The sequence below is a fragment of the Pleurodeles waltl genome, chromosome 8 (genome assembly GCF_031143425.1).
Source record: "Pleurodeles waltl isolate 20211129_DDA chromosome 8, aPleWal1.hap1.20221129, whole genome shotgun sequence".
NCBI lineage: Eukaryota > Metazoa > Chordata > Amphibia > Caudata > Salamandridae > Pleurodeles > Pleurodeles waltl.
The window spans coordinates 131,648,960-131,664,542 of NC_090447.1; positions in this window are offsets into that span (position 1 = coordinate 131,648,960).

The following is a 15,583-nucleotide window of genomic DNA, read 5'->3' on the forward strand; positions in this document are numbered from 1 at the left end:
TAGCCTCCCCCAGCCTCTGGAAATGCTTTCATGGGCACATTTGGTGCCCATTTCTGCATAAGCCAGTCTACACCGGTTCAGGGATCCCTTAGCCCTGCTCTGGCGCGAAACTGGACAAAGGAAAGGGGAGGGACCACTCCCCTGACCTGTACCTCCCCTGGGAGGTGCCCAGAGCTCCTCCAGTGTGCTCCAGACCTTTGGCATCTTGGAAACAGAGGTGCTGCTGGCACACTGGACTGCTCTGAGTGGCCAGTGCCACCAGGTGATGTCAGAGACTCCTTCTGATAGGCTCCTTCAGGTGTTGCTAGCCTATCCTCTCTCCTAGGTAGCCAAACCCTCTTTTCTGGCTATTTAGGGTCTCTGTCTCTGGGGAAACTTTAGATAACGAATGCAAGAGCTCATCCGAGTTCCTCTGCATCTCTCTCTTCACCTTCTGCCAAGGAATCGACTGCTGACCGCGCTGGAAGCCTGCAAAACTGCAACATAGTAGCAAAGATGACTACTGCAACTCTGTAACGCTGATCCTGCCGCCTTCTCGACTGTTTTCCTGGTGGTGCATGCTGTGGGGGTAGTCTGCCTCCTCTCAGCACTAGAAGCTCCGAAGAAATCTCCTGTGGGTCGACGGAATCTTCCCCCTGCAACCGCAGGCACCAAAAAGCTGCATTACCGGTCCCTTGGGTCTCCTCTCAGCACAACGAGCGAGGTCCCTCGAATCCAGCAACTCTGTCCAAGTGACTCCCACAGTCCAGTGACTCTTCAGTCCAAGTTTGGTGGAGGTAAGTCCTTGCCTCCCCACGCCAGACTGCATTGCTGGGAACCGCAACTTTTGCAGCTACTCCGGCCTCCGTGCACTTCCGGCGGAAATCCTTTGTGCACAGTCCAGCCTGGGTCCACGGCACTCTAACCTGCATTGCACGACCTCCTAAGTTGTTCTCTGGCGACGTTGGACTTCTTTGTGCGACTTCGGGTGAGCACCGTTTCACGCATCCTTGTAGTGCCTGTTTCTGGCACTTCTCCGGGTGCTACCTGCTGCTGAGAGGGCTCCTTGTCTTGCTCGATGTCCCCTCTCTCTCCTGACGCAATTTGCGACATCCTGGTCCTTCCTGGACCACAGAAGCATCCAAAAACGCTTACTGCACGATTTGCAGCTAGCAAGGCTTGTTGGCAGTCTTTCGGCGGGAAAACACTTCTGTACGACTCTCCATGGCGAGAGGGATCCGTCCCTTTTTGTTCTTGCAGAAACCTCAGCTTCTTCTGTCTAGTAGAAGCTTCTTTGCACCCGCAGCTGGCATTTCCTGGGCATCTGCCCATCTCCGACTTGCTTGTGACTTTTGGACTTGGTCCCCTTGTTCCACAAGTACCCTAGATTGGAAATCCATAGTTGTTGCATTGTTGGTTTGTGTCTTTCCTGCATTATTCCCCTATCACGACTTCTTTGTCCTTTGGGGAACTTTAGTGCACTTTGCACTCACTTTTCAGGGTCTTGGGGTGGGCTATTTCTCTAACCCTTACTATTTTCTAATAGTCCCAGCGACCCTCTACAAGGTCACATAGGTTTGGGGTCCATTCGTGGTTCGCATTCCACTTTTGGAGTATATGGTTTGTGTTGCCCCTATCCCTATGTGTCCCCATTGCATCCTATTGTAACTATACATTGTTTGCACTGTTTCCTAAGACTATACTGCATATTTCTGGTATTGTGTATATATATCTTGTGTATATTTCCTATCCTCTCACTGAGGGTACACTCTGAGATACTTTGGCATATTGTCATAAAAATAAAGTACCTTTATTTTTAGTATAACTGTGTATTGTATTTTCTTATGATATTGTGCATATGACACTAGGTGGTACTGTAGGAGCTTCACTCGTCTCCTAGTTCAGCCTAAGCTGCTCTGCTAAGCTACCATTATCTATCAGCCTATGCTGCTAGACACCCTATACACTAATAAGGGATAACTGGGCCTGGTGCAAGGTGCAAGTACCCCTAGGTACTCACTACAAGCCAGTCCAGCCTCCTACACTGTTACAGTTATTTTCATGCTGGCAGGCGACATAATGTTCCAGGCATATTAATAACTACAACATTCTGTAACGTAATGCCAAACAAGTAACTTTAATAGACTACAACATTGACATTAGTATTATGAAGCTGTTTATGTAATTAGAAACGCTTAAATGCCTGACACATTGCTTGCAAAAGTACTTTGTTGGTAAGTGAATGACAGATGAGGAAGTTCTTAAGAAAAGTTACCATTTAATTAAAATCATTATTTAATTTACAGAAGAAAACCAACCAGTTATAGAAAGACAACATCAATCTTCATTTGAGAATGTCACTGTGATATGCATTTATAATCAAAGTAGCATGGCGACCTTTGTGATGGTAGGGTACAAACTTAAATTCTTCAGTTCCTGAATTACAGATCTCTCGTAATACCACTTACACTACAGTTTACCCTACTGGTTCTCATTTGTCAGTACCTCGAAACATCAAAAAGAAGTGTTTTAGAGGCCAGGCTCCTTGCTGGTGTGGCACTGTCACAGTCCTCTACTGGCAGCTCCGCATCTACTGGCCTGGAGTCTCTGATGGGTTAGCTCGGAACTCCCTTATGGCAGGGACAGTGATGTCAAAATTAATCGATCCCAGTTTGCAATTGGCATGTCGGAATTGAAAATTCTTGTTACAGTTATAATAAAAATGTAGATTTTCCTAGTTTTAATGACGGAAAGTCTTAATTTTATTAAAGACACGGAGGCGAGTATTATGCGTTTCTTTTCTTGCTTTTCTTAAATAGCAGCAAGTGAAGAAAAAACTACAAATCCCATAGGTGAAGAAAAACAGACCAATGGGAAAAGATTTGTAGTCCATGTTAACAAGAACCAATAAACAGCACAGTATGCCAATATGACTTACCTTGACTGCGAACAGCCCTCTTTTCCTGCGTGTTAAAGTCAGTTAGAACGAAATAAAGGAAATATAGAAGCTAAAATAAGAACTGCCATAATAAAGGATAGTAATTCAGAACAAAAGTTAATTTGTCCAGGACACTGTAGATGAAGAGAAGCACACGGGTGGTCCGGCAAACCCAGGAGTGTAGAAGAGGAAGGACGAATAAACAATGATGGAACATCCGAAGATTGAGATAACTTCTTAGGAGGCAGGTTGAACAGCCGATGTCGCCACTGAAGGGGTGGGAAAAAACAGAAAACAAACAGCAGTTACTGATAAAAGAGGAGGTGGGATAATACTCGCCTCCGTGTCTTTAATAAAATTAATACTTTCCATCATTAAAACGAGGAAAATCTAAATTTTATGACAAGACCGGAGGCTCCTATTATGCGAGTTCAAAGCAAATTAACAACATTGGTAGAGATATTATCAACCGGTTTACAGTAAAAAATTCGGAAAAAATTATCATTAGACCAATCAGCAGATCTAAGAATGTCCTCAAGGCGGGAACCCGTCCAGAAGGCTTTAGATGCCATAGCACCTCTGGAAGAGTGAGCTCCAAATCTGGAGGTGTCAATGCCGGCCAAAGACATTATCCATTTATCCCAGCGAGCTAAAGTAGCCGCAGACACAGGACGATAAGGACTCCTGAAAGAAATAAGGAGTTGTGGAGTTGAGGACGTTCTTAAATGAGCTGTCATCTGTTCATAAACTTTATAACATTGTGCAACACATTATTTGGGTTGGTCCAGGAAATAAGGATAAAAGACAGAGGGCCTGATTACAACTTTGGAGGAGGTGTTAATCCGTCCCAAATGTGACGGATATACCACCAGCAGTATTACGAGTTCCATAGGATATAATGGACTCGTAATACGGCTTGTAATACACCTTCCTCCAAAGTTGTAATCAGGCCCAGAATGTAGATTTGTTTTAGTTCTGCGAGATATAGAAAATAGTACACCAGAAGGAGTAAATTGCCTAGAAGAGATATCCAACGCTTTAACATCAGAAATACGCTTAATAGAAATGAGACATAACAGCATGGTGAGTTTTGCAGATAACATTTTCAAAGTAAGAGAGGAATTATCCGGCCATGCAAGGAGGAACTTCAACACTACATTAACATCCCATAAAAACCTATACTTAGGTAAAGGTGGATTAGAAAAATGGCTGATCTGTACAGATTGATAGTACGAAAAGCTTTGCCTTTGCTAGCTTCGGCGGCCAGGAAGTTCCTGATAAATATGGCATCTGCTGAAAAGGAACCAATGTGTTTTCCCAAACACCAGCTGTGCCATAAAGCCCATACTGACTTATAGGCCTTTCTTGTTCCTGGAGCCCAGGCCTGTCTGATATATTCCGCAGCTTGCGGCGAAATAAGAGGGAAAGATGAGGAATTTCCGAAATTTGCCATGCTGAAAGATAAAGAAGCTTGTCCAGGACAAGATTGTGAGGACGCTGAAGGGGGTCTAAAAGAAGATCCGGAAAAAGAGAAATAAGGAAAGGACAATCTATGGCAAGTTCCAGAAGAGTTGGAAACCAAATCTGGGATTGCCAAAAGGGAGTAATTATGATTAGAGTGGCATGTTGACGTCGGACCTGCGCTAGCACCCTGCTGATCATAACGAAAGGGGGAAAAGCGTAAGAGAGGAACTTGGACCAATCTTGAAGAAATGCATCTGAGGCCATTGCCAAAGGATCTGGACTCCAACTGTAAAATAGAGGAAGTTGGCAATTTAGGCGAGATGCGGATAGATTGATCGACAAGGGGCCCCACTTGTGCTGAAGAATTTGAAGGATCTCGGGATGGAGTTTCCAATCGCTTGAATCGTGGAGATGACAAGAGTGCCAATCGCGATGGAGTTGAGGGTTCCTGGAGGATACTCTGTATGAACCGAAATTTGGTTTGCAAGGCAGAACTCCCAAAATCCCTTTGCTAATTCTGCAAGAGGTTTGGATCTGGTGCCTCCGAGATGATTTATATAACGGACTGCCGAAATGTTGTCCATTCTGAGAAGGATGGCACAACGAACCCTGTCCTTTGCGAGGCTTCTGATTGCAAAGGAGCCCGCATGCATCTCTAAACAATTGATATGCAATTTGGACCCCTGTAATGACTATGTACCCCCAGTCGAGATTGGACCACAACGGGCTCCCCAACCTGTCAGACTTGCATCTGATTCTAATACAAGATCTGGGGCTGATGGAAAGATAGCTCTTCCGTTCCAGGCATCTAAATGGTCTATCCACCATTGCAATTCTGTGCAAGAATCGTGATCTAGCGGAATGGTGTCTGCGTATGAAAGGCCTTTGCGCAAATGTTGAATCTTTAGACGCTGAAGGGCCCGATAGTGTAAGGGACCTGGGAATATGGCCTGAATGGAAGAGGAAAGAAGACCGACTATGTGAGCGAGTGTTCTTAGAGAAATGTAAGGATTGCATAAAATCGGAAGAATTTCTGATTTTATAGATTTTATCTTTGCAGAAGGAAGAAGCATGGTAGCCGAAAGCGCATTGATTTGGAAACCTAAGAATTCTATAATTTGGGTAGGGCAAAGAAGGGACTTCTCTTTGTTGATGATGAAACCCAAGTTTGAAAGAAGTGAACTGGTCAGGATGAGATGAGTTAGAAGCAATTGCGGAGATTGACTCATCAGAAGAATGTCATCCAGATAAATAAGAAGTCTTACTCCCTGATCCCTGAGGTGAGCCACCACTGGCTTCAAAAGCACCAAGGAGCCGATGAAAGACCGAAGGGTAGCAACGTAAAATGAAATGTTTGATCTAGCCACTGGAATTGGAGAAACTTCCTGTGTTCTGGATGAATTGGAACAACTAGATACGTGTCTTGTAATTCCAGGCGAACCATCCTGTTGTCCTGAAGAAGAGAATCCCTGAGATGGAGAATGGTTTCCATCTTGAAATGGCGATAAACCACAAACTGGTTGAAGAATTTGAGATTGATAACCAAACGCATTTTCTTGTTCTTCTTTTGCACTAGAAAAATGGAGCTGGTAAAACCGGAAGGATCGAGTCGAGTAATTGCAATAGCTTGTTTTTGCAAAAGAAACTGGACCTCCGAAGAAATGAGAGCGGACATGTCTGTAGATAAACGTGGAGGAGGAGGTAGAAGGACCTGAAACGGAGTTGAATAAAACTCTATCATATATCCTTGGACTGTGTTTAGAACCCATGGGACTGAGGTGATTGATAACCAATTTGGGAAAAAATTACAAATACGACTGCCCACGGGAAACTGGGAAAAAGATTGATTTACCTGATTGATTGGTAATCCTGGAGTTCCTGTAACCTTTGGACCAGAAACCTCTGGCCCTTTGTAGGTAAAACTGTGGTCTGAAATCCTTGTAGGCTGAGTTGTAAGCGCCACGGGAGCCTTGATTGTACTAGTAAGAGTGGCCGGCAAAGCAGTTCCTGCCTCTGACGGCCCTGGCGAAAACCCGCTGATTAAACATCTTCTTTAAAGATTGTTGGGCTTTATCCAAAGAGGTAAAGGTGGCTACGTATCTGCCGAGTTCTTTGATAAAACTGTCACCAAACAGTAGACCCTCTATTTTCGCTTGAGGTTGATCGTTGCCAAGTTGATGAGTTTTGAGTCCAATTTGAGTAGGAGACCCTTACGCCTTTCTTGAGAAATGGCAGCATTGGCATTTCCGAGAAGACAGACCGATCTCTGAACCCAGTTCTTCAGGATCAATAAGGGAACCATCGATCCTGGCAGCCTCAGCGATGTCAGATATGCGGGTGAGGGGACCGATGACATCCATCAACTTGTCCTGACAGGAGGACCAGGCTTTGTCAATGACTTTCCGAGGATCTTTGCCGAACTTGGTAAAGAAAATTAGTATGGGCTGATCAATGGCAGGAGTGAGTGAAGACTTGTGTGCAAGAGAAGGGCGTGGACACCCAGATTTGAGCTTCGCCCTTGTTTGCTTATCCAGGGGGTTGAAAAGCTTGGCGGACACATTGTCACCCACATGAGCGGCTGTAAACCATTCGGTAGAGTTCGGATGCAAAATAAAGGAGGGATCAAACATCGGTAAACCCTCGCAGTCTAGCAGAGGTGTAGAATTAGAGGGTTTGTACGAGTGTTTGGATTTCTTTGCTGCAGGAGAAGCACAGGAATCATCCTGGTCAGAGGGGTCCAAATCTGAGCTTGCGTCAGGCAAATCATCGTCAGTGTCCTGTATGGACGAAATCACCAAGGGGGACACAATATGCTTGGTTTTAGATTTACATTTTTGGGAAACATTCACATTTTCTTGATTTTTTATTCCCCTTAGACGGAGTCTTTTGAGAAACCGCGTCTTCTGCCATGGGTGAGGGAACCTCACGAATCTTTAGCGCCAATTTTTTAATACCTTTTGACTGAGAAATGGGGGAAAGGCGCTGTCTGCATTCCCCTGCAGACTGGGCAGACATGGTTTGATTCAACATTTTTAACACTGACGATTCCAGGTTTTTGGATAATTTATTTATGGAACTGTTGACAGCCTTTTGAACAGAATTCTGAATAAATACATTAATATCCTTCTTAATAGCAGAAACTTCCTCAGGGGCAACCTGAATGGAAGAGGAACCATTAGTTTCCATGTTGACCTGAGTGAAAAACCCAAAAAAGTAATGAAAACAAGTTAGAGGCAGATTAAAGGCAAGCAGGAATGAAAGGGTTAATCTTTCTGCCATTGGAAAGAAAACCACGCCCCTAGGCGTGAATAGGGAAACCTTACTGCTCTCCGGAACACTGATATGAAAGGCAGAGGGCTCAGGAGCGTGGAAACAGACGGTGAGGCACACGAAAGGCTCCTCGCTCCTGACGTGCAGATCGTGAAATGCCGGTCTGACGCGCCAGAAGCGGTTGGAACCGTTATAGAGGGGAGCGCGCGTGAGGGCCGCGCATGAGGCAAAGAGATGTGAGGAACAAAAGGTCAATAAACGTATGCGGCAACTTGCCGGCTGGAAAATATAATATAACAAACACAGAACTCGAGCGACGCGCGAAGCGCGCCTCGTTTGGAAAAACAAACACAATTAAAAAACTAATAAAACGTCATTAAACACAGAAATAAACGAAGCGTATTAAGAAAAAGTACTTAACTTGGCTGCGAGCAGCAAGAAAAGAGGGCTGTTCGCAGTCAAGTTACGTCATAATGGCATACTGTGATGTTTATTGGTTCTTGTTAACATGGACTACAAATCTTTTCCCATTGGTTCGTTTTTCTTCATCTATGGGATTTGTAGTTTTTTCTTCACTTGCTGCTACTTAATAAAAGCGAGAAAAGAAACGCATAATAGGAGCCTCTGGTCTTGTTATAAAATGAAAGGGCAAGAGTGTTAACGTGTCCTACAACATTGTATGCATTATCAAACCATTACATGCTTGCCTAATGGGTTAAATGAATATATAATAAATGGGTTAAAGAAATAAACAATAAATACATAAAAGAATAGGAGCACAATAGAAGGGACAACCAAAATAATATAAACTATTTTTTAAGATATTGAAAAAGTGTTCACTGTTTGCCAACTCATAGATTGCTGGTAGGTAAATTATAATATGTATACAAACAGCAGTTACCATGCTAAATATCCTTACAATGTTGGATTACTAATAGTGGGTTCTTGCTTTTCTCAGCGAGCTATTTTGACTCTGGTAATATTTCCTATCGTAAGCTTTAAATTGGCCTAGTATTTATCTTCCTTTGTTTGGAATCAGATGATTTATGGTTGCAGCGCATTCACTGCATTTTTGCTGTGCTAACAAGCTAAGCACGGGAACCTAAAGGCAGGGTAATAGTTCCATCTTAGACACATAGAGAGACTTTGTCTTCCATAAATATAATTTATTTTGTTTTTGCAGTAGGTGCACATTTGTAGAATAAGGTGATCATTGTTTTGGAAAACAGCTCATGTGTTAGGAAATGTCAGCTGGGGAAGTTTAAACAAGAAGGCCTCAATTTCAATGTGAAAAGGTGACAACGAAAGGAAAACAATAGAAAGTGCAATAATACGTAAATTTCCTCTTTTGAGCTGATTGGGTAGAAAACGCATGCTTTGAATATCACAGTAAACACCATATCGAGCTGAATGGACAGAAAATCACAGTGTTTTACTATTATTTTAGTTATCCTCATACTCCAGTACACTCAGGACACGATTTAGATGCCTATCTTGTCAACTAGTGCAATATTTTTTTTATCATTTCATCCTTTTGCATTGAGCTTTTCAATCTGAACACTGGGTTTCTTGTTCTTATGAATCTATGGATTCGTAAATTGCTTCATGGTCACTCATACATTATCTCAATCATAATTTATTTTGCCAAACATGTGGTTCCACAACTATATTGATGGTCAGGGTGGGGGAGGAGACATCAGGCCACAGTCACAGTTGTCACTCTCTACTCCGGAAGGGCGAATGTCATTCATTCAATTTGCATTGACATGGGAAAAGAAACCGCAAAACGCTATTTTATTGTTCCTGGATAACAAAATCCCACGTTAGGAGTATTGGTGAACAAATATTGTGCTGAGCAGGTGCTTTAAAAATGGTGCCTTCCTGGCAAACCTTCAATGCTGTATAGGTAGCTGCTTCCATCACAACATAATTTCTACATTGTATATCATGTTTTATTTAATCGGAAAAGTTTTGTTTACACTTTTAAATGGATTTACACATAAATAATTTCATGAATACACCTAAGGACAGGGGTGGGGTGTGTGTGGAAAGTGAGTAGTACAGGGCAGGAAAACCCTCCGGATTGTGTACACCCTCAAACATGCATATTTGTGGGAATTAACAAACACATATTTAACCCATTCTAAGTCTGAAAACATTTGAAATTTGAGGTGTCAAAGCCTTTACAAGATTGAAGTAAAACCCTAAAACAGAACATTTGTGTTTTTCTTATCAGCTCAAAAAGGTTTAAAAAGTAAGCCTGGAAACATGCCTCAGTTGAAGGTTACTAAGTCAGTGGTGTAATAAAGGCCCCCGCAGCTCCTGCAGTGCAAGGGGTCCCCTGAGCTCCAGAGGGCCCCCTCATCTCAGTACCCTGGCCTGAGAGCTCCTGAGTGAGTTCAGAGAGGAGCCCCTCCTTGTACTTTGCAAGCGGGGGAGCTTCGAGTTTTGTTATGCCACTGTAATAAGTATTCCCTGGAAAACTTACACGCATTCGGAAAAGCCAGAAATCTGTTCCCATGTGAGGTTGTAAACCTCACAGGTAAGATTTATGAATATTTTCCTAATTAGGCAGAAACTGTAAAAGCTGACTACAATATCAGTAAAGTGCATGTCCTTGGGAGCAAATGCTTGTATGGGGAAATTGCTTATTAGTTGGGGTGGCTGGGTGTCTACCACAAATAATAAAGTCACTATGTTGTTAGGTCCAGTAAAGTGTTTTGGTAGTTTAAAACTCAGCTCAACCCCGGTAGCTGTGGCACAGAGCAAACAGGATTAATTTAGAGAAAATGTGTAAATCATTTAAAGAACCAAAATGGATTAAAAGACAAAAACACAACACAATAAAAATGTCACTCTAATTTAGAAAAAGGGAGAAAATATAACACATAAAAGGACACCAAAATGGCAAAAAAACAGTAAAGGGAACCCGTGATATGAATTTTTAAAGATTTAAATGGAACAAGGTCCAAGGGGCACAAAGCACCAGCGGTAGTCAAAGGTAGAAGTAGACCAGAACCTGGATTTGAGGCTTACTGCAATGGCGCACGGGTTGGAAACACCAAATAGATTGGCACGGCTGGGGTCAGGAAGTAGGGAAATTCAAAATGTTTTTCAGAAACATAACTTTGTTTTTCTGAGGAAAAAACTTTTCCATGCAGGACAAACCAGACACTCAATCCAGAATTGTGGACTGCTTGTTGGACAGTGTTTGGGGGCCCTCCCTTTGAAGCTCTGGTGCTGTAAAGCAATTGCTTTGAAACGTTCTCAAATTTTTTTGGTGCACAAACAATCATATGATTACACCCTCAAGGCCCCCAGGATCTCATGGTGAGCACTTTAAGGCTTTCAGATGTCAGACGGGGACCAGGCAGAGGGCAAAAGCAAATTCCGATCCCTGGAGCCACCCAGGGGATAAGCCATATTACCCTTGGAGATATTTCTGACTTTGGATTTTAGGCGGAGACCAATCCAACCTCCTCAGATCTTTGTCACAGGTCACAAATGCCTAGATGAGAAGGCTCAGTCCTCCTGGTATCCTTTTGTAAATCCAGCATCATTCTGAGGAAGGCTAGGTGAGGTCCTAACTTTGTAGAATTCACCAGCTTGTGGGTGGGGGCACACCCTACCACCTTCCTAGTTCCTTTCTTATCAATGAATCAAAGTTCCCAAGCCCTGACCCACACACCTTAGCAGTAGTATATGTTTGCCCTACTGCAAACAGGCCCAAAATACAAATTTATCAGGGCAAATCCAATTTGGTGAAGATCTTTGGCTAAATTAAACTTAAACTCTGAGGCTGCTGGAGTGAGTGGGGAGTTTGCTATGGTAAGCCTAGTGTCCTCCAATATCTAACACTAAAATCTAGTTTTAATAAGACACTGTACCCACAACAGAAGAAGTTGTTATTGCAAATTAGCCTCCAGGAACATCAGACAGCAAAAACGTAACTTTTTAAAAGATATTTTTCCTTAATATTTATTAAAAGTCAGAGTTCACCAATTAATTGTGTTTTCAGTAACTATTTGAAAGTGTTGTTTATTTTTTTAGCTGATCCCATTCCTGAATTACAGTGTTAGTATTTCAATCGTACTGATTTTCTTTTTACAAAGGACATCTAGGCCTGCCACAGTGGAAGTAGCTTCTAGGGCTTTGTCACCATAGGGCAATTTGTAGGAAATTGAGTTACTGGTTGAGGGGGAGGAACCCTACTATAAGCAGAAATCACAATCCTGTCAGAGTGAAGCCACATGCAAACCCCAACTTAGTCTACGTTTAACCCTCAGGTAGTTTGGCACAAAAGCAGCAAGGGATAACTTAAAGGCAATGTGGAAAGGATTTATGTAGCATTTCAAAAAGTAATGAAGTAAAAGCGCAACACAAGAAAAATCTCAAATTAATTTAGAGAAATAGCGTAAATTAAAAAAAATATTTGAGATGAAAACAACAAAAATCCAATTAGTAGAATCAGAGATATGCAAATTTAAATATTTAAGAGAAAACACTGCTTAGAATCAGAAAGCACTAACTGTGGTTATCTGGTTGCTCTGGACTGGGGCAAAGTTACAAGTTCAGGCCAATTACGATGGAGAATGGGCTGAGTACAGGGACCAAGTTAGGCAGCCTGTGAGACCTGTCATCCTTAGGGTGGCCTTCCCCAAAACATTTTGCCTACTTGACTCATCTTTTCGCTGAATCTTTTTGTTGGCCTTAGGACTCTGAGCACTCTTAGCACTTTACCACCGCTGACCAGTGCAAAAGTTCATGTGCTTCTCCCCTAATCATGGTAACATTGGTGTACATACAATTGTCATATTTAATTTACTTGTAAATCCCTTGTAAAGTGATATACCATATACCCAGGTCCTGTAAATGAAATGCTACTGGAATTCAAAACCATTTGCCAAGCATCAAAGTTCCCTTTTATTACACATAAGTCACCCCTAGGATAGTGTCACGTCTGCTGATGCCCCGAGCCATCCTCTGGGTGTGGCTGGGGTGGAGGGAGTAGAAGATAAAGGCAGCACCAATGGGCAGGAAGCTGCTTGCATTCTAGTTGTTTTTTGGCCTACAGCATCCTGCCGTCACATCTTTTACCTCTCTTCTGGTGTTTCACTCATAGACCGCAACGTCCTTCTTCGGCTCTTCTCTTCAGTTTGGTATCCCGTAGTGGCATTTTGCAGAGGCCTGTCCTCGGGTGGATTCTCTAGTGCTCTCCTCGATCTCGGGGAATTCTCTGCAGACGTTGGTAAAGAGAAAAAAAGAAAGACAAACAATTAAGTCCCTCTACATTGTCTGGGAAACGCGCTAGCATGCATTGTAAAGGCTGCCTTAAAAGAGTATACTTATGTGACTCTGAGCCCTCTGCAATGCTATTTTGGATCAAAGAGAAAACATATGTTTTCCTTCTTCTCTAGAGGAAACACAGAGAAACAAACATTATTATAGTTATTCTTTTTTTTGTGTTTTGACATTTTTATGATGGCTGATTACTAGGTGCTGGAAATAGTGCATTGAACCAGTATTTTTCCAGATATATATGATATATAAATCATCCAACTGGAGCAAGTTTTGACTGTTTAAATGAACTGCTGACAATGTGTCCCTCATGATATTGAACATTGAAAAAGGCAGCAGCCGAAACACGTCTGCTCATTCGAATGAATACAAAGTTTTGGATTATTGATCCCATGAGTGCCCGTATTGCCTTTTTGAGCAGTTTCGAGACATATCACGTGAGACCGCCCTCATGAGCAGAGCACCCATTTCACGAGTTTGGTAGCATTGGTGGGACTTGCTGAAGCACATTGATTCATGGCTGCCAGAACCACTGCAACGGGAGAGTCTTGACGTGCATTTCCACTGACATTGATGCAGGGATTATTCAAATCCAAGGATAGATGGTTACTCCTGTGGACATGTATTAGAGGATTTCCAGGTATAAAGCGGCTGAGAGGGTTATTTATATCTGGATTTTTTATTCCTGTTGGGGATGACACAAAGGATACCAATGGCATGGCATGTTGAACCATGCCAGTGATTCCAAGCAAATACAGCTCCCAGGAAAGTGATGGAAGCTCATACAGAGTCTTGGATTCTGGATGGAGGACATAAACGTGTTGGCATGTGGGTGAGCAATCACATGGATAATTATGTTAATCAAATAATGGCAATGCAGGGTGAGACTTTGTACCATCAGATTTTCATAAGAATATTGTTTAAACATCATTATCGACGTTTGGCATTGTCTGCTTGTTCGAATGAATACACATTTTTGGATTATTGATCCCATGAGTGACAGTATTGCCTCTTTGAGGAGTTTGGAGATATATCATGAGACCACCCTCACGAGCACCCTCATGAGCGGCAGATCCACTTCAGCAGCAATGGTGGGGCTTGTTGAGACAACAATATATATATATATATATGTTTTCTCCTTTCATATTTGATTTTTCATCCATTTCCTATGAGCCAAAATGGTGAAGGCAGTATTTAATACATTAGGTATGCTATGATTGATGTACAGTTGACAACTCAGGAGGTTACCTAATGTCACCTGACTCCTAACCACCAGTGTTGTGTGTCTCTTTTACCTTTAGATATGTGATATTACCATTTGACCTTATTATTCCAACTATAAGACTGAAGAGTGGATTCATAGAGGTATTGGATTATTGTTTGAAATGTTTACCTATCAAGAAGAATTAGAGATACATTATAGAAAGTTTCTCTGATGCACTTTTTGAGATTATTTATAAGAGAGAGAATCCTAGATGTGTCTTGATAGACACACCTCCTGCAGTACAGTCATTGGTAGATGTTGTGAATGCTGAATTTTTACTAATAAATATTCATGTACTCGGAACTACGAATCTGCCTTGAATTTTGACTAAAACATAGAAAATAATGTGCAACGCGGAAAATGTGCCCACTTGAGTGGCCTTCATTAATCATGAAATGTCTTTATTAAAGGCCTATTAATATTCATTGAAGTAGTTACACTAAGAAAATGTAGTAGTGTGATGTATTAATGAATTCACATTATGTATTTGCTTTATTAATTATTGGCCTTAAATTTGTGAGGTTTTGGACCTAGTTAGTACAGCCTCATGTTAAATTGCAATGTTCTAATAAATCGTGGGAAATGTATGACTAGAGAAATTAATTAATGTATTGCTTTTTCACTGTGTTGACCAAATGTTAGCAGATCTCCTTAACTTTCTCTTGAGAACTGCTTGCTAGAAGTTATTGATACATTGTATAGTTGAATGTGTGAGACAGCGATGTTCCCAGGAGCTAACAATGGATGCACTGACTGGAGTACGGATGGATACAAAACTGTTACCTGATGAGGCTGATGGTGGGAACAGGAGAAGAGGGGCCAATCATCAACATGCGAAAGACAGTTTAGTTATATCTTAGATTTGAACTTTAATTTCTATTGGACTAATTGCAAATGTACGATTCTTGGACCAGTGCCAATGTGGGAAGCTCTTTACACGATTTTAACTTAACCCGACTGCACAGAGAGGAAAAAACTCACTTCTATTGTACCTCTGTAGAAGTATGCTCATTCCTATTTCTATTCCTCCTGAGAGGATTCTACTTAACCTTATTGCTTGAATGTCTGATGCTGAATGCTGGCCCCTAAGATATTGCTTTCCTAATGGTCCGGATAGTTTAGAGTCCCCATTTCTGAACCATTCCCTTTCATGGCCCGTTGCTGATGTTGACCGAGCAGATGTCCAACTGTTGAAGAGAATCGCAGCTTGCTGATCCACATGAGGAGAGGTACAACAAATGCTAATGTTCTCGCTGTAATTTTGTCTTTTGTTTCTAGGTACCAATTGCTGTTTTGACAGAGCTATAGTTAGATATTTTTCCAAATTTATGTTGACTAAATTGTTTTGCATGAAGCCCAAACATGCTATT